The sequence below is a fragment of the Macrotis lagotis genome, chromosome 3, assembly GCF_037893015.1.
Source record: "Macrotis lagotis isolate mMagLag1 chromosome 3, bilby.v1.9.chrom.fasta, whole genome shotgun sequence".
Lineage (NCBI taxonomy): Eukaryota > Metazoa > Chordata > Mammalia > Peramelemorphia > Peramelidae > Macrotis > Macrotis lagotis.
The window spans coordinates 12470405-12490254 of record NC_133660.1 but is presented as its reverse complement, the minus strand read 5'-3'; the positions used below and the strand labels follow the sequence as shown (position 1 = coordinate 12490254).

Here is a 19850-nt window from a genome sequence, read left to right as displayed (position 1 = left end):
CTGTAATATGTTTTATATTGTAATATAGGCAGAATTGTTTAAATGCCATAGAAGTATATCCAGGGCTATTTGTTTTTATGGATTTTGGTATCCCTGCAATAGCAAAACAATGGAATAAATGATCAATCACACCTTGTGTAGCCTCTGAACTATGGGCTGTTGCCATTGCACATGAACCAAATGTATCTACAGTAACATGAATGAATTTCATTTTTCCAAAAGATGTATAATGAGTCACATCCATCTGCCACAATTTCATTAAGAATTTGGCCTCTAGGATTCTTTCTTTTTTTGTGTGTTCCAAATGTGATGAATTTATTTTACTCTGATGCAAAACCAATGCTTTCACTATAGCACAGAAACCAAGCTGATAAAAGGTCACGAAAGAGTGGTGTAGGACATGCAGGATGTGATGTATGAACTGGAGGATCAGGTCATTTCCTTTATAACATGACGCTACACTGTCATTGAAGAACAAATTTAAAATAACACTGAGAAACTAAACTGAAATGTGGCACAATTATTACAATTTCCATGCATGCCTTCAATTTCTTTCTTATAATAGACTCAAAAACCTCTAGACATCAGTGTGGTGGTGCTACAACAATTCTTTGGAAGAATAAAAAGTTCACATTGTTTAAATTTCACAGAAGAATATTAAGGCCAAAACAGAGTGGGTTCATTTCTCTTCATTTCAAGGGGCAGATAGCTGATATTTTACTTAAAAACTATATTAAGCTTCCAATTCAAATCCTAACCCAAACTTATGACCTCTTTCATTGAAGTTTTTTCCATCAATTAAAGCTGAAAGCGTCAATTTTAAACCTTTTCGGAGTGTCTGAGTATAACCAAGTCCAATAAGGCTGGCATTATTCACTTTACCAGATAGAGAAGTTCTGTGATCCAGCTTGTATTTAGCAGCGATGCCAAAATGAGTGTTGTTAACTGCCAGCAGTCCAAGCAAGATTTATTGATGTTTCAATGTCGTGGTTAACCTTTTGGTCAATTGACCCTCCAAATTCAGTGCCATCATTCACATGTGTGTGTAGCTGGAAGTCAGCAGCCCTATAACCCAAGGCAAAATTATTCTGAGACAGTTTATATTTGGCTGTGTCAAAACTCATCTGATAGCCAGCAAGCCATCCTTCATAAGCTAATACAGCCCAGCCATAGAGAGTCGGTCCAGAAAAATCAATGTCAACTTTTTCACCAAGACTGAAACAGTCCCACTTATAGGAGGCCTTTAATTTTCCACTCTTCTTTCCTGTGTTTGGTACAAATATAGTGTCAAGAGTCACCTTCAAACCTTCAGTCAATTTATCCTCCATACTGATTTCTGTACCCAGAGTATTGTCTGTGTTCCATTTTTGAACGAAGGTAAGCCCATAGTCACAAATCTTGTACTTCGTTTCCAAATTACCCGAAGCTTTTCCTGTGTCAGTGTATGAATGACCAGATGTGGAAAATAGCACTCCACTGCAAGACTTGGTTTTAAGATCTATTTTAACCAAACCCAACCCATATCCTTTGTTGAAGACATCTTTGGCAGCCTTTCCTAGGTCAAAATAACTTGGAGTGTTACACATTTCTTCTCCAACTGAGAAGCCACTGTCTCCTCTTCACTAGGGCAAAGCTGAAGTTCAGATTCTTAGAATAATTTGGAGGTGTAGGTAAATATGGAATGCATAGTTGATAGGATAGTACTATATTGCTTGCTTGTTCTCTGGTGATTTTTAATTCTTTCCTTAATAAAGAGGCATTCTGGTGAAATTTTTTTGTGACACTGCCTGGCTTGCTCTTCTAAGCTTATAAGAAGTGGAAGGGTTAATTGAGCAGCCCTATGATTGCCTCCATATATGGGCCCAGGCAATCCTGTGTGGGAATGTATGTGTTCAATTAAAAAAAAGTTTATATCTTATACCTTCTGGTAAATCTTTAAAGAGTTGATATAATTCTTCATCAGTGCTATGTTTAATAAAGCTGTTTCTATGCATCTGACCACATGAGAACTATACTTACTATCTGTAAAAATGTTAAGGAATTGTGGTGTTCTATTAATATCATTAATTGGACATATAATTCATTCTTTTGTCTTGATTTAAAAATATTTTTTTAAATTGCATTTATGTTTGGACCTACAGGTCTAGAATAAGGTACATCACATTGTTTAAAAATTTCAGGAAATTGAAGTGTCATAATTTCAGATGTTTTCCCTCATTACCTCTATAGAACAATCAATCATTAACTCCAGGCTTTGACATCATTACAGTAAAATAGCTTACATTGATAAAACTAGATAATATAACTTTTCAACATCTTGCTCATCAGTACATTACCTAACTATTACATCATTTTCAATCTCCCAATCATTTTTCAGAGCCTCTCACATTTATTCAGCATTATTGGAAATAATTGCAGTTAAGCTATAAATTCCCAATTTCTTATACAACCTTCTTCTGAGGTTACCATTTTTGCTTTTTAAAATTAAACATTAAATTCTTAACCTACATGAAACATGTTTCCATGCTGACATCTCATTCTCTTAAAGTTTAACCTTATAACTAAATATCTGTTACACATAAATTTCTTTCACATCTTTGTTTTATGAGCTTATTTTCCTCTTGTTCAAATATACTCCTATTTTCAAAAAGAAAATAAGATTCTCTATGAATTTAGTTTTATATATATACATATATATGTATATATATAATTTCAAAAAATTCAATGTAAAACTTACCAATGCCAGGGTTACAGGATACATATATAATTTCTTCTTCTTAAATAACAAGTATTAAATAAGTTACTTTGATCTTACAAATAAATATTCCCTTTAAGAAACACCAGGTGGAAGAGCACAGCTTTTCACAATCTCTGAGCCAAAAGACTTTGAGAAGTATAACCTTGTTGGCAAGGCATTCTCCAGTTTTCTTATAACAAATCTTTATAAAGGTGATGGGTGATACTTCAACAATTCATCCATTGTTTGTTACTGTAACACAATATTAAAATTTCAAAAAATTGTCTAAATCTGTTCTTATACAAAGCTTACTAATTATACATACCACATTTCAATTTAATGTATATTCCCTTTACTCCCTAAAATTCTGTAATACATAAAAATTTCTTGAGACCAGATGTTTCTAAAATCCCTTTTTATGATTACAAGATTTTCTTTAAAATTCTCTTAATAATCTTATAAATTCCAAACTCATATTCAAAATTACCTTATTTTCCTTTTCAAGATATAAAAGTTTGCAAATCCTTCTTAACTGTATCATTGCTATTCTAACTTATCAATGCTCTAACTTAAAAGAACTTTCTATCCTCACTGACAAGATGATGTTCTGGGAATTGGAGATTCCTCACATTTTGAGATATCAAGGTAGTATGTACTAATTATTTACCTTGACTGTTTATCACTCCTTGCTCACCCAAAATTTGTTTTTATTTTAAATATATAAAAAATAATTTTAGGGACAATTTTAATTTCTCCTAGGTCCCTTTATAAGTATAATTTGCCAAATCAGTAAATAAAATTCTATTAGTCTATCAGACCAGAAAAGTGACAATAGAAAATAATAGGGGGTGGCTAGGTGGCGTAGTGGATAAAGCACCGGCCTTGAAGTCAGGAGTACCTGGGTTCAAATCTGGTCTCAGACACTTAATAATTACCTAGCTGTGTGGCCTTGGGCAAGCCACTTAACCCCATTTGCCTTGCAAAAAAATCCCAAAAAATTCCCTCTGCCTCATTGGAATATTCCTTGTCCTCTATCAGCTTAGAGTAAACCAAATAACTTCAACAGCCATAAATCTTTTCTGGGAGGGTAGTCTTTTTTTTTTTTTTTTTTAAATCCTCAATCTTTGTTGGGAGCCTGGGTCTCTAAGCTGTTTGACACAGTCTGGGCAAGAAGACTCAAGGTGGTCACACCTGATGGAACAACATTTCCTTCTCCAATATATATAATAGGGATTCTATGCATACCAATATTTATAGGTCTATTATTGATTGCAATACTTACTCATCCTAATAGTAGAATGACTATAAAGGAAGGATTTCAGAGAAATTCCTTGAATAAAACAGATTGTAAACTCTGTCCAAATTTAACAGGACTGCCTCTCCCTGAGGCATACAAAAGGCTTCAACATTATGAAATCTCTGGAAAACCCAACACTGGGAATTCCAAGGAGATGTCAGAGTATATACAGAGAAAACAGATACAAGATGGGTCAGATAGAATTCCAGGGAAATTAATAGTTTTGCTCCCTTTACCATACACTGGAATATATGAAAAAGATGGGGAGAGAATAGTTAGTGCAGGTGACCGATATGTCTATATCTCTCTTAGCAGCCTTAGTTTCATGGGAAAGAATAAAAAAGTCACAGAAAATGTGGTTTCTACTTACAAGGCCTGAAAGAAAAATTGGTTATTGTAAGAGTTAACAGATGGGTGGACAAGCATAAAGACCCTCACTATAGATTGTTAAGGAAGTGTATAGAAAAACATTACTTACACAGAAAATATAAAAAACTTTCCATGAGAAGAATTGATTAATTAATAACTTTAAATGAATTAACAATTATGCAGTGTAGTAATAAACTAGGTAACAGATAGGTTGAAGTCATCATGGTCTGAATAGGGATAAAAAATCAATTAGCTATATGATTGTTAATTAAACTTGTAATCACATGATTAAAACTCATAACCACATGAATTATATGATTGATGATGAAAATTGTACACTTTTGTAACCAGGGAAATGATCTTGGTTTGCTTGCTTGAAGCATACATGATTCTGACACTATAAAAATAAATCCAAGCGGCTGACAGTCAGTCAACCTGCTCCTGTCACCGACTGTATCCCTCCTGTCAGGATCCAGGGACCCCATGGAGGCTGGACCCCCGCAAATCATCCCATTATTTTTGTAATAATCAAATTACGCATTTGAAAATGAACCTAATTATCTTCTGTTTATGAGATTGAATAACATTTTTGTGATTGTTTAACACATACCTTTCTCATCTGCAAATACTCACTTTTCTGTTTCTAAAACTTCAAGTAAATTCCCTTTTTTTAAACATTTTTAACTTTTTATTTTATTTCATTTTATTAAGTCTTCATGAAACAACTCTCTCTCTCTTATCTACTGATTTTTCTTAATTCCCCTCTCTCAGTTAACTTCAAGATCTAGGTAAGGGAGCCATGAGCAAACAAGCTGTCTGATCTCTCACTCCCATTGCTTCCTTTTTCAGGCAGTTTTAGCCACGCCTGTTCATGTGCCTGTAAACTACACCCAATTTCATTATCTACTCCTGCCCGTGGACCAGTGCTAGAGAGCATTTCAAATGTCGGTCTTAACCCTGCTGCTTCACTTTTATCCTGACTAGTACAATTCTCAAAAATTTAGTTTTCCATATTAAGTGTAAGTGTAGTTTTTGCCATTGTGGTCCAGATTTCTGGGGCTAATATTTGTCTAGCTAATATTTCTATTTTATTCATAACATATGGACTGGTGTTACCATACGTGCTTGTTGCTGATTTTAATTCTCTAAATATTTTACAATCTAAATTATAGTATTCTCTCAAAACAATCCCTGGAATCCTTGGATCAGGTTTCTCAAGCAGGGGAAAAGAGAGCAATGACTCTCTCATGTCCCATGGAATTGTCTCTCTCTTATCTATTGCTTTTCCAGCGGCTATTTGAACAATATTTGTATGCCCCTTATCTTTGGTAACATTTTCTTCTTTAGACCAAGGGAGCAGAAGGTGGGTTATTAGAGTTAGGAGATGAAGCTGGCTGGGAGCCACCACCTGCAGAAGCCCAGGAGTAGCAGCCTCTGTGGCAGCCTGAGCCCATGGGGCCCAGCATCCTGGAGACTCTCCTGTACAAGTTCCTAAAGTGGGAGCCTGGAGGAGCCTTCTCCTGGGGGATGGGAGGGCCCCACCACCTTGGCTTCCACACCCCTCCTACCACCCAGAGGCAGGCACGGCTCTGGAGGTGGTGTTGGAGGTAAAAGCCACCACTCTTTTTTACTCTTATCTTCCTGCTGAATAGTTGGAACATCTACATCAACTTTTAATATACTCTGAGCCAAAGGAACATCTCCAGGAGGAGTCAGGCAGATTTTTAAAATATTCCCCAAAGAAAAGACTCTTGTAGGAAATGCCTCCTGACCTTCCTGTTTAAAATGATCACTCATCTGTTTCTCCACAGTTTCCCATTTTTCAATACTTCATACTCCTTCTGGAAACCAAGGGCAACATTTTTCTACACATTCACTAAATTCTTCCACTTGTTTGTTGTTCTTAACAAGCCTCCTTCTTTATCTGCTTTAGCACTTTCAAATAATGTCCTCTAACCTTGGACTGTCCCTGTCCCATTTTAATGCTCTCCCTTTTAGACCTGATGAAAAAATTATTTCCCTTCTGTGAGAAATGTAGGGTGTTGGTCTTCACAGGGTGTGGAGGGGAGCCCTTAGGGAATCCATTATAAAGGGGGAATGGCCGAGCCAGTCATAAGACTGGAAGAGTCTTCCTAATCCCATTCCAGGGATAACAAACCCCAAACCAGTTCTCAACAGGTCAAGAGTGACCTAGAGGTCTTGACCTAATGCTACTGAGTTTGTGCAATTAGGTAATTGAATATTAACCCACACACCCCCCGTGATGATTGGGGGGGGGATCAAATTAGGGGCATGTCATGGAATAGGTGGACCTCTTAGACTGTAACTCAAACTCAAACTCTGAGAGCCTATGAACATCCAAGAGGGAGGGGAACGAGTTTCTGAAGACCATAAATTACCTGACTTTGAAGACTAATTTATGTCTCATGCCTAGGAGTGAGGTACCTGCAAGGTTTGTGAATAAAATGTACAATTTTATCTTATTCTAGCAGGTTTTTCTTTTCCTTCATTTGTAACACCTTCATTGCCTGCTGTCCCTTTATGAGCTCTCTTTTGACCCGCAGGTGTCCAGACATTATCTTTCCTTTCAAGATTGATTTCCCTCCAGGCCCATCCGTCTGTCCAGCTATCGCTCTCAATAGCTCTGGTGTGGGTCTGGACATGAATTTCTGAGAGTCAGGTCAGGTAGACAAACATAACCAGACACCAAAGGTTGGGAAGTGAAAATCAACCAACTATATTTTTGGAAACTCAGACTTCACTCCTAGCCCATTTTTGTTTTGTCTAAGTTAAGGAGTTCGGCGGGAGGGAGATTTGTAATGTGGCCCAGGAGAGCACGACGTTCATGCCTCCAATGTGCTCATTTGACTGGGGTGCAGGGAGAGCATACAGAGCATTTGAAATGATGATCCAAGTTCTCTGAAGCTAGCTTGGAGTGGAGTGGAATTCTTATAATGGGCACTGTGTCTGAGCTCACCTGTTTAAAGGTATGCTTGTTCTTACTGGAATGATTGCCTGTGAAACATTTCGTGGCAACCAAATTCATACTGGATTGGGTATTTAACTCTGCCTTCTTCCACCTCCAGGTTACCAACTTCCCTGCAAAAGGCATCTTTAATGGGTCTGCCTTTCTGACTGAAAAGCAACCATTGATGGTCAGCCATCATATATATCATGGAAATTAGATTATGCAGGACAATTGATTCTTGGTTGTAATCCAAAATCCTTTGCCCTGTAACATATCATATTCCAGGACCTTTAATGGTGAAGCTGACAAGTCCTGCATAATTTTGACGGCATCCTGGTATTTAAATTGCTTCTCTTTTGGCTGCTAAAGTTTTCTCCTGCAGCTGAGAATAAGGAAATTTGGCAACAATATTCCTTGGAGTTTCTGTTTTGGGATCTCTTTCTGGAGCTGGTCAGTGTATTCTTTCAAGGACTATTTTATGTAAATTATCTTTACTGGATCTATTTTCCAGCTTGGTCATTTTTCTAAAAAATACATTTTCTTTTCTCATAGTCACTCTATTCATTTGTCCAATTCTAGTTTTTAGGGTTTATTTTCTTCAGTTAGTCTTTGTCTTCCCATTTCCAATTGATTAATTTTACTTTTAGAAGAATTGTTTTCTTTTATGATCTGGCAAATTTTACTTTTAAATTCTTCAATCAGTTTTCACAATTCTCCTGTAAGACTCTCATTTCTTTTTTCCATTTGTCTTCCTCTCTTCTTTGGTTTTTAAAATCCTTTTTTGAACTCAAAGTCTTTTTTTTGGATTTGAGACCAATTCATAAGCAATTCATATAGCAAAACCTTATCTCAGGAATGACCCAGTTAAAGGAGACCCAGTTTTACAAGTTCCTGGGTAAATTTACATTATTTGTTCCTAGAAATATGCATGCTCCTTGTTATAAATGAATGAAAAGAAAAACCTGCTAGAGTGAGTGAAAATTGCACATTTTATTCACAAACTTTGCAAGATACACCTTACAAGGTAAGGGTACTTCACTCCTGGGTGAGAGGCATGAATTAGTCTTCAAAGTCAGGTAATTTATGGTCTTCAGAAACTCGTTCCCCTCCCTCTTGGATGTTCATAGGCATTCAGAGTTTGAGTTACAATCTAAGAGGTCCACCCATTCCATGACATGCTCCTAATTTGATTCCCCCCCAATCCTCACAGGGGGTGTGTGGGTTAATATTTAATTACCTAATTGCACAAACATTAGGTCAAGATCTCTAGGTCACTCTTGACCTGTTGAGAAGCGTTTTGGGGTTTGCTATCCCTGGAATGGGATTAGGAAAACTCTTCCATTCTTGTGATTGGCTGGTCCATTCCCCCTTTGTAATGGATTCCATAAGGGCTCCCCTCCACACCCTGTGAAGACCAACACCCTACATTTCTCGCAACTCCCCCCTTTTCTTTTTCATAACAACTTGGTCTTCTCTTTCCCTATCAATACCTTTACCTCTTCCTCATTAGAGCCATACACCAATCCTAATTTGCTGATAAAATCTTGTACTATTTGAGTTATTAACTGGATCATACATGGGAGACACACACACAGCTTATAGGATTGTCCCACTTAGGGCCAATAGTAAGATACCCAGTAACTGTTTCCACCATGAACCAGTAAGCCAATTCATTCAAGAGGTGCTAAATGGGCTTGTTCAGGTTTGGACTGGCACATGTGCCAACTTTCTAATATCCCTGGTTATCTCTCTTTACCACCTGCCCATTGGCATCGATCTTCAGGCAGCAGCTTGACAAGTTCAGTTTACCACAGCCTCCTCCTGCCTCAGCCAACAGGTAGTCTAAGGAGCAAGTTATGTTGAATACTCAACTCTCTTGTTTGCGTGGCTTGGGTAGCCAGTTAGTCCAAGACCCTAGCTGTTTGATTGGTAATTATTCCACTACAGGTTGGAGTCTTATTAGTCTATTCAGGATATAAATTGGGGTTCTATAACCTCAACTCCCATCCTGTGCCCAGGTAGAAGGCCCTTAAGTCTAGATAACTCCCTGACCAACTCTTTGGACAACTGGGTCTAGGCAGTAGTCCTACAAAGCCAATAATGTCCCTCTAGTGCTAGTTGGTCCTCCAGGAATAGTTTCCAACAAATGGATAATACTGTTCCTCCTCTTTACTTCCAAGGGGCCCTCTTAAATAGGCCATATAATTATCATGATAATAGGTACATTTCCAAGTTGCTGTACCTCCTTCCACGGCAAGTTTTTATACCAATGTCTTTAGAAATGTCTTCCTGGCTCCAAAATCCAAACTAAATTCCTGATTTTGTGCCATTGGATCAACCCTAAGAATAGCTAATATACCTAGTGTTATGTTCCTTAAATTATCTTTATTGCAAATGGCCATTTCAGCACTTTCCTTGCAAGTCCATACCGACTCATAATCAGTTTCCCTTAACAAATGCCCCACTTTGCACATTTTTTATAAGGGATCCAGGTACCATCATCCATCTCACATGAGTCTGAGGCCACCTGTTTCTAAGTTGTACAGTCCTGAATATATGCACCCTGCTTCTGGACATGTCCAGACATTTGCTGCTACCCAGGAAAATATCCTGGCCAGTCACTTATAAACAATAGTCACCCTGAACTGACTCAGTCACATGCCACTGGTCTCTCTCTCCTCTGGATCAGAATCCTGTGCCACCCTGCACCTCTGACCAGGAACTGAGAATGTAGGCCAGACCCACGGGTACCCAAAGCCAATTCTCAAACTGCTGTGAACTATGGCAAGTCCACAGCCACACCAAAAGAATGGGCATTGACTTCTGCCAGCTAGACTCTCCTTCCACCTGTTGTCTAAATCAGAAATAGGACTCATTCCCTATACAGACTCACATAGCTATAATAATGCCACCCAATAATCTCCCTCTTTCTTTTTCAATGGAGAACATTTTCACCCTGCCTCCCCTCCTTTCCGTAAGGAGAAGGGTATAAGTAGGGGTGTCACACTTACAGAGTCAAGGGGAAATTACAAATAAACAATGTACACATAGGTGAGAGATGGTGGAGATGAACTCCTTCCCTTCCCTTCCCTTCCCTTCCCTTCCCTTCCCTTCCCTTCCCTTCCCTTCCCTTCCCTTCCCTTCCCTTCCCTTCCCTTCCCTTCCCTTCCCTTCCCTTCCCTTCCCTTCCCTTCCCTTCCCTTCCCTTCCCTTCCCTTCCCTTCCCTTCCCTTCCCTGCCCTGCCCTGCCCTGCCCTGCCCTGCCCTGCCCTGCCCTGCCCTGCCCTGCCCTGCCCTGCCCTGCCCTGCCCTGCCCTGCCCTGCCCTTCCCTTCCCTTCCCTTCCCTTCCCTTCCCTTCCCTTCCCTTCCCTTCCCTTCCCTTCCCTTCCCTTCCCTTCCCTTCCCTACCCTTCTCTCCCTTGAAGACATCCAATGTCCTTTAGTATCTTCTGAATCTGTTCCAAAAAGTCCTCTCCAGCTCTGGTGAGTAGTTGAGACCTTGTCTTCTGCTAGAGAAACTGCTTAACATCTCATACAGATCAAAACACATGCTTCCATCACTAAACAATGAGATTCTGGAGCTTATTACAATTTACATTTTGCCTTATTCCTATATTGACACACATAGTTCACTTTTAATGCAAACTTCCATTAGTATTTTACTAAACGAGCAAACTCACAAGTTTGTAGTGTAGTCAATGTGATCATTCTCTTTGGGAGTTTGCTCCATACACATCTGGCTTAAAATTAAACAATTTTAACCTTTGCTCTCTTTACAATAAAGACTCAAACATCCTTAACCAAAATGAAGTTTTTTTCCCAAATATTCCCATGTTTTCCTTTTCCTGGTATACTTATGTAACCCACTTGTTTCCTTAAACTAGAACTTGAAACTTTAATTATCCTAAGAATTTCCCATTCTTCTTACCGAAATATCCCCTCTAATAGAAAAACTAAGGAAACTTAACTCCTATCTTAGCATGTAGCTGATAGTAGGTGTCAGAGCCAGACACCTAACCCATCTCTGGCTATTAGATCTAATTTACATAAAACTTTCCAGGATATTAAAGGAAATTTCCTTTATGAGTATTGAATGCCAGTGTCCAGGCAGAGGTCACATGGGTAAGTCAAATATCTTAGGCCAGATTTATTCTTCCAGGTGAGATATTATCCAAATGTAATTTTTGGGGAAATCAAGTCAAAGGGGTCCAACCTCAGCTATACTGAGAAGCCACCCCTTTGGCTACCCATCCCTGTCATCTGACATCCTTGGCTCCAAGAACATGACATTTACCCAGTAGCATTTCCTTTTGTTGACCATCCTGGTATCTGCCATAAGAGAAAATTAAAAGTCCTGTGATCTAAAATAGTTGTTTTACCTAGTTAGAACTTCCAAGGGTGGCTAGGTGGCAAAGTGGATAGAGCACTGGCCCTGGAGCCAGGAGTACCTGAGTTCAAATCCGGCCTCAGACACTTAATAATGACCTGGCTGTGTGGTCTTGGCCAAGCCACTTAACCCAATTGCCTTGCAAAAACCTAAAAACAAACAAACAAAAAAGAACTTCCAGTGAATACAATTCACTAAATTCCAATTATAATCTTAATGGAGTCCCAATTAATGAAGCCCCTACTTAAAGCTCAATTATCCTTCCTGGGTTTTTGCCTGAAACCTGGTATTCTAACTATGACTGGCCCTACAGGCCTGTCTTCCACTTCTTACTAGAGACATCCCTTTGTGTGAAATCATATCTATCTCTATAAGGATGACATATCAGATTCCCCTTGGATAGAGAAACCTCCTTCTAGCCTGTTATATCTTACAACAAATAAATGCCTCTTTGTCTAGGAGATTGCACAGAGAAATCTCAAATTATGTTGTGTTTATCTTTCCTATATTATATGGTGCTTTTGCTTCAAAGCAAACAACCACTGCTTTGAAATATACATATATAGATCCAAAATATTCCCAATTTGCATACATAGCTAGAAACTTCTAAACATAAAAATTTGTTTACCTACTATCATCCTCAACATACAAATGTTTATTTTTCCCAAGGCAATTGGGTTAAGTGACTTGTCCAAGGTCACAGAGCTAAGCAATCACTAAATATCTGAGGCCTGACCTGAACCCAGGTCTCCTGACCTGAACCCAGTGCTCTATCCACTGAGCCACCTAGCCACACCCTAACATACAATTTGCTTTTCAGAATTCTTTAAAACCATTAAAACATCTTTAGTAGCCTTAAATTTCCAACATGCATTATTAATTTCATTATAACAGAACAGCAATAAGAGTAACAGAGTAACACACAAATTACTAGATTGTACAAAGTAATTCCTCCATTATTACATTATTCATGAATCCACAGATCTATCCCAGAAAGGGTCATACTTTTTCATATTTTCCTTATTGCCCTTTAAAGCAATCACACATTAATCCCAGGCTTTAACAACACAGTATTTAAATAACATTCACAATAGCTAAATATTGCAAATATAATCTCTTTGCAGTTACAAAATATCACATAACTGATAAACACATCTTATTCATCAATAAGTTACCTTACAACAGGGCACACAATTGCCATTTGTTCAGAGCCCCGCCATCAGCTGCCTGCAGTTACCAAGAGAGAAGTCCACATTTTTGACTTCTTTAAAATTAAACATGCATTGTTAATATACATTAAACATTAAGATTCTTATTTAAACATCTCATTTTCCTTAGAACAAGAGCAAAATAAATATCCCATGTTCTTTACACTTTTGTCTCTACACAAATTCTCAGAATCCAGTCTCATACATGACACATTTAAAACCCCAATATAATTACAACTCAACTAACTTCCCAACAATTAAGTTTGATAACAACTTTAGAGTACCTTATACAGAGAATCCAGCACTCATATTCCAAAATCTCTATCCAAAATAAAAGTACAATTGTTAGCATTATTAAACTTAACATTAAAACCAATTAGAGCTTATCCCCAAAAGACATCAGCAAACATCCCAGGTAACCTAGGTATTTCTCTTTTTTTTTAGGTTTTTTTGCAAGGTAAATGGGGTTAAGCGGCTTGGCCAAGGCCACACAGCTAGGCAATTATTAAGTGTCTGAGACTGGATTTGAACCCAGGTACTCCTGACTCCAAGGCCGGTGCCTTATCCACTACACCACCTAGCCACCCCAGTATTTCTCTTCTTAGAAACACAAGACCACTTTTCTTTAACCCAAAGGTGTTACAATAGAATTTAAAATCCCAAGCCACATAACTCCTTGCAAAAGTTACAATAGTGTTAAAATAGTTTAATTCCAATAATTTAACAATCTAGGTTATTTAATTCCTCCCATTCTGTACAAACTTTGTCAGAATGTTACAACACTAGTATCCTTCTTTCAAAACCCTCAGCGCACTTTCTAAAACTCTAAAAACTTTAAAAACAATGCAAGTCATTACTCGGGCCACATGGCCAGCAAATATTCATTAAATGTGATTTCCTTTCAATAAAGGAGTCTCTTAACCCCTGGATCTTATACATTTTTTTCTTTCCAATCACACATCCCACCTGTGGAGGGGTCTCTTTCCCTTTAAGACTTAAGCACTTAAGCTCTCCTGTCTCTCCCCCCCTCCCTTCATGGGTAGGTGGGGCACTTAGGCAGACTCAGTCTAGGGTTCAAGTCTTAACAAGATGGTGGATGGGATTGAGACCACCACGTGTCCAACCCACCACCCCTTCCCCCAACCTAGGGAGAAAGCATAAGGATAGGAAATCTTTCCTCCTCTAACTTCTCACTCTTTCCCTTAAAGGTTCTTTCTTCTCTTGAACTTCTTCTAAACTCTTTCCCCAAAGCATAACTTGCTTTTTTTTTCCTTTAAGAATCCCCCTCCCCTTTCTGTAACTCTGCACCCCTAGCACAGCACCCCAATACCGCGGGTGAGGGAGGGGCTGATTTCCACATGGGGGCCACTGCACCACCACTTCCTTCTCCTCTTAGAGGGATTTGCAAGCCACTTTACAAAGTTCCCCAAATCCAGGGAGCAAGCACAGTCACTCCTAAGGATAAAGAATCTTCCCTCCTAGAACATGGCGGGCTGCTGCACACTACTTCCTTCTCCCCCACCTTCTGGAACTCCTGGGCCCAGCTCCCAGTCATCCCTCTTTTAAAACTTGAGCTGGGTCCTCACACCCTAAAACAGACACTTACACAAGACAGGACAGGACAAATACACACACCCCCACGGGAACATTCAAACTCACTCATACAGCACTGGATCCTATCTGCTTCCTTAATTTAGAAAGCATTTCTTTTTCTCCTCTCTCCAGACTTTCCCTTTCCGCTTGGGCCCCGCTGTTAGCCTCCTCCTCTCTAGGAGAGGCCAGAGGATCCCACTTATGTTTTTTTTAATCTTTTTCTAACTTGCTTAGACATAATTTAGCATTCCCAATTATCCAGCATGCTGCATAGTCCACCTCTTCTTTATTTAAAGGTACCTTATGGTTCATTGTTCATCAGACCCAAACCTTGGCCACCAGACAGACTGTTCTTGGATGGGGATTTGTGGCCATTCAGAACAACAGTATCTGATGAACTTTTTTTTCTCTTTATCCTGGACAGCATCCTCATTGTCCCAGCTAGCTCATTTCCTACCCAAAGGCCTCTCCTTGGGTATTGGATATGGGGGTTCTCTTCCTTTCCTCCCTGAGGTGCCTTTTTGACCCCTGGCCTCCCATCTAGGACTTCCTTTCCTGGAATTGTCTAGAATCAGCCTCAAAAGATAAAAACTGAAGTTTCCCTACGTTTCTGGGTCTTTCCACAATTTTCCATCACTCTCCCTGTTAATGGCAGGGTTTCAGGTCCATAGAGAGATCCACCCGAGGGAACCCCAGAAAAGAAATGAGGATCTGGCTTGAAATCAAGCTATGAGGGCTCCTTCCCCTGGTCTCTTCTGGAGCTTCCTTGAGGGGTTCTGAAAATCCTGGCACAAGCTCCCAAATTTTTATAAATGAATGAAAAGGAAAACCTGCTAGAGTGAGAGAAAATTGTACATTTTATTCACGAACCTTGCAAGATATACCTTACAAGGTGTGGTACTTCACCTAGGTGTGAAGCATGAATTAGTCTTCAAAGTCAGGTAATTTATGGTCTTCATAAACTCTTTCTCCTCCCTCTTGGATGTTCATAGGCTCTCAGAGTTTGAGTTACAATCTAAGAGGTCCACCCATTCTATTACATGCCCCTAATTTGATCCCCTCCCACATCATAGGATGCATGATATGCTAAAGAACCCTGAACCCCAATCATCACAGGGAGTATGTAGGTTAATATTCAATTACCTAATTGCACAAACTCAGTAGCATTAGGTCAAGATCTCTAGGTCACTTTTTTTTTTAGGTTTTTGCAAAGCCATGGGGTTAAGTGGCTTGCTCAAGGCCACACAGCTAGGTAATTATTAAGTGTCTGAGGCCGGATTTGAACCCAGGTACCCCTGACTCCAGGGCCGGTGCTCTATCCACTGCGCCACCTAGCCGCCCCATTCTAGGTCACCCTTGACCAGTTGAGAACTGGTTTGGGGTTTGGTATCCCTGGAATGGGATTAGGAAGACTCTTCCAGCCTTGTGACTGCCTGGGCCATTCCCCCTTTGTAATGGATTCCCTAAGGGCTCCCCTCCACACCCTTTGAAGACCAGCACCCTACATTTCTCACACCCCTCTATCAAAACAACCTTTTAGAACCATCCTAGAGTCACAGATTATCCTAGGTCAGCGTTTACTGGTGAGCCAAAGGAGCCATACAATGCGCAATAATCCACACGTATCTTTGATGGAAAAAGTCACCCAGTATATGTGAATATCACTCCCTGAGGCTGCCCTCTGCACATGGCAAGTTGGTTTTAGAAAAACATGGAAAGACTTGCATGGAATAAGGAAGTATGAAACAAGCAGCTGGAGACAGTAACAACAATATTGTTCAAAGAATAACTCAAACAACTAAGTTATCCTGACTATTATAAATACTTCAACTAACTACAAAGGAATTATGAGGAAGAGACCAGCCACCTCGAGAGACATAACAGATAAACAGAATTATAGTATAGTTTTACATATACCTAGATCTATGCATGTTTGTGGATACACACACACACACATAAATACATAAACAAACATACATATACATGAGCTATATAACATATATATATATATATATATATATATATATATAAACACATATAAATGGTAAACAGTAACCTCTAATGTAGGGTGGAGAAGGAGGGAGATAGTTTTGAACTTAAAATGTACAAACAATAAATTTAATTTTAAAAAAAGATAATAGGGGCGGCTAGGTGGCGCAGTGGATAGAGCACCGGCCCTGGAGTCAGGGGTACCTGGGTTCAAATCCGGCCTCAGACACTTAATAATTACCTAGCTGTGTGGCCTTGAGCAAGCCACTTAACCCCATTGCCTTGCAAAAACCTAAAAAAAATTAAAATAAAATCAAAAGATAATATTATAAGCCAATTAGTCAAACAAGGAATAGTTTACCTGTCAGATCTATGGAAAGGTAAGAAGTTTACAACCAAAGAATAAATAGAGAATATTATAAAGAACTGGAAAATTTTGATTACATTAAATTAAAAAGGTTTTGCACAAACAAAACTACTGCAATCAAGATCAAAAGAATGTAGTAAACTGGGAAACAATTTTTACAATTAGTATTTCTTTTTTTCTTCTCTTTAAGAAAGATTTTTATTTATTCTGAGTTTTACAATTTTCTCCCATTCTTGCTTCCTTCCCCCACCCCCCCACAGAATGCAGTCTGTTAGTCTTTACATTGTTTCCATGGTGTATACATTGATCCAAATTGAATGTGATGACAGAGAAATCATATCCTTAAGGAAGAAACATACATTATACGAGATAGCAAACTTACATAAGATAATGGTTTTTTTTTTTTCCCCTAAATTGAAGGAATAGTCTTTGGTCTTTGTTCAAACTCCACAATTCTTTCTCTGGATACAGATGGCATTCTCCATTGCAGATACCCAAAGTTGTCCCTGATTGTTGAACTGATGGAAGGAGTTAGTCCGTCAAGGTTGATCATCACCCCCATGTTGCTGTTAGGGTGTACAATGTTGTTCTGGTTCTGCTCATCTCACTCAGCATCAGTTCATGCAAATCCCTCCAGGCTTCCCTGAATTCCCGTCCCTCCTGGTTTCTAATAGAACGATAGTGTTCCATGACATACATATACCACAGTTTGTTCATCCATTCCCCAGTTGAAGGACATTTACTTGATTTCCAATTCTTTGCCACCACAAACAGGGCTGCTATGAATATTTTTGTACAAGTGATGTTTTTAGCCTTTTTTCATCATCTCTTCAGGGTATATACCCAGTAGTGGTATTGCTGGATCAAAGGGTATGCACATTTTTATTGCCCTTTGGGCATAATTCCAAACTGCTCTCTAGAAAGGTTGGATGAGTTCACAGCTCCATCAACAATGTATTAGTGTCCTAGATTTCCCACATCCTTTCCACCATTGATCATTGTCCTTTCTGATCATTTTGGCCAATCTGAGAGGTGAGAGGTGGTACCTCAGAGTTGCTTTAATTTGTATTTCTTTAATAAGTAATGATTACAATTAGTATTTCTGACAAATGATTTTCATTTCTAAGATATATAGAGAACTGTGTAGAATTTATTTAAAAAAGCCATTTCCCAATTGATAAATGGTAAAAGGATATGGAAAGACAATTCTCAGACAAAGAAATCAAAGTATCTACAGTCATATAAACATTGCTCTAAATCATTATTAGAGAAATGAAAATTAAAGTATCTCATATCACCTAATGCCCTTTTTTTAGATTTTTGCAAGGCAAATGAGGTTAAGTGGCTTGCCCAAGGCCACACAGACCTAATGCCTTTCTGATTGATTGATATGACTAGAAAGGATAATGATCAATGGTGGAGATGATGTGGGAAAACTAGGACATGAATGCATTGTTGCTGGAGCTGTGAACTGAACCAACCTTTCTGGAGAGCAATTTGGAATTGTACCCAAAGGGCAATAAAACTGCATACTCTTTGCTCTAATAATGCCACTACTGGGTCTCTGTCCTAAAGAGATTACGAAAAAGGATAAGAATCCCACATGTACAAAAAATACTCATGGCAGTTCTTTTTTGTAGTGGCAAAGAATTGGAAATCGAGGGGATGCCCATCAATTGGGGAATGGCTAAACAAATTGTGGAATATGGATGTGATGGAACACCATTGCTCTATAAACAATCATGAATGAAGAGACTTCAGAAAAGTCTGGAAAGACCTGCATGAATTGATGCTGAGTGAAATGAGTAGAACCAGAAGAACCTTCTACTCATTAACAACAACTTGTTCATTTCAGTGGCACAATAATCAAAGACAATTCTACAAGACTTGTGATGGAAAATACCATCCATATCCAGAGAAGGAACTGTGGAGTTTAAATGAAGAGCAAAGCTTATCTTCGATTTTTGAAAGTTGTCTTATGTATTATGTATCATGTCATTTTGTTATCTTTAATGTATTCTTTTTTAAATTTGATTCTTGTTTCATAACATGTTCAAATTTGAGCTATGCTTAGTATGGTTGTAAATATAAAGTCTAATCACATTGTTTTCTGTCAGGAGGGAGGGGGAAGGAAGGGAGGGAGGGAGAAAAATTGTAAAATTCAAAACTTCACCCAAAAAAAGATGGGTAGAAACCACAGTTCTATGTAGTTGGAAAAGCAAATGAAATATTTATATAATTAAAAAAAACTGTTCCCACTGAAAATTTAATAATGGTTCTCCCAAGTTGGTTAGAGATGGCTCCAGCAAACTCTTTGGGAGAGTGTACTCAAAATTGGAAAGGTTTCATGTAGGAGGTGGCATTTCAGCTGAGCCATGAAGGATGCAAGGGATTCTAAGAAGCTGAGGAGAGAAACTAGTACTTGTGAGGCACTAAAAAATCTGGGGCAATGTGTTATTCTTTTTTTCCCCTTTTTTTACTAATGGACTCCTTTACTCCAGAGTCAAGAATGTATTTGGTTCATGGCTGGGGAATTGGTCTCTAATGAGATCGAGGGAGCATCCCTATTAGGATAGGCTTTAGCCCACCAAATCTCTTCATTGGCACTCTGAGGAATATTTTCTTTAGAGTTTAAGGAATTATATCTGCTAACTAGCATTCCTCCCTTCATCCCCCCCCCCCCAAAAATGGTAGAGTTAAAAAGGTACTTAATGTACAATATGAATCAGGTACGGGAGGGGTAGTTTATTTTTATATAAAACATCTCTTCTAAATCCCCCAAGAAAGCAATTTGTACTTGCTACCTCCTCTCATTCTCTTCTAAAGACTCAAGTCTGATCTCCTACTTGATCCAAATGAAACTGCTTTCTTCAAAGTTACTAGTAATTTGTGGCCTTCTCTCATTCCTAGACCTCTACAGCCATTGATATTCTA

At 38.7% G+C, this 19850-nt stretch overlaps 1 pseudogene; it reads right to left on the bottom strand.

Annotated features, from left to right (window-relative positions):
- Window positions 1-599: 599 nt before the first annotated feature.
- Window positions 600-1588, bottom strand: LOC141515964 (non-selective voltage-gated ion channel VDAC3 pseudogene; annotated as a pseudogene).
- Window positions 1589-19850: the final 18262 nt, after the last annotated feature.